We start from the raw sequence: 552 nt of genomic DNA, 5'->3' as shown, positions 1-552 counted from the left end.
TCAAGGAAGAACTTTGCAGTTGAGCCTGTTATCCCCGAGAACTGTGAAGAATAATACATAGGCTGGGTGTGGTGGCTCATGCCTGTAATCACAGCACTTTGGGAGGCCGAGGCAGGCACATCACGAGGTCAGGAGTTCGAGACCAGCCTGGGCAATATGGTGAAACCCTGTGTCTACTAAAAAATACAAAAATTAGTGGGGCTTGGTGGTGCGTGCCTGTAGTCCCAGCTACTCGGAAGGCTGAGGCAGGAGAATCGCTGGAATCCAGGAGGCAGAGGTTGCAGTGAGCTGAGACTGCATCATTGCACTCCAGCCTGGGCGACAGAGTGAGACTCCATCTCAAAAATAAACAAACAAACAGGCCGGGCGCGGTGGCTCAAGCCTGTAATCCCAGCACTTTGGGAGTACGAGATGGGCGGATCACGAGGTCAGGAGATCGAGACTATCCTGGCTAACACGGTGAAACCCCGTCTCTACTAAAAAATACAAAAAACTAGCTGGGCGAGGTGGCGGGCGCCTGTAGTCCCAGCTACTGGGGAGGCTGAGGCAGGA

Source organism: Piliocolobus tephrosceles, chromosome 12 (assembly GCF_002776525.5).
Source record: "Piliocolobus tephrosceles isolate RC106 chromosome 12, ASM277652v3, whole genome shotgun sequence".
Taxonomy (NCBI): domain Eukaryota; kingdom Metazoa; phylum Chordata; class Mammalia; order Primates; family Cercopithecidae; genus Piliocolobus; species Piliocolobus tephrosceles.
This window is presented reverse-complemented; position numbering follows the sequence as displayed.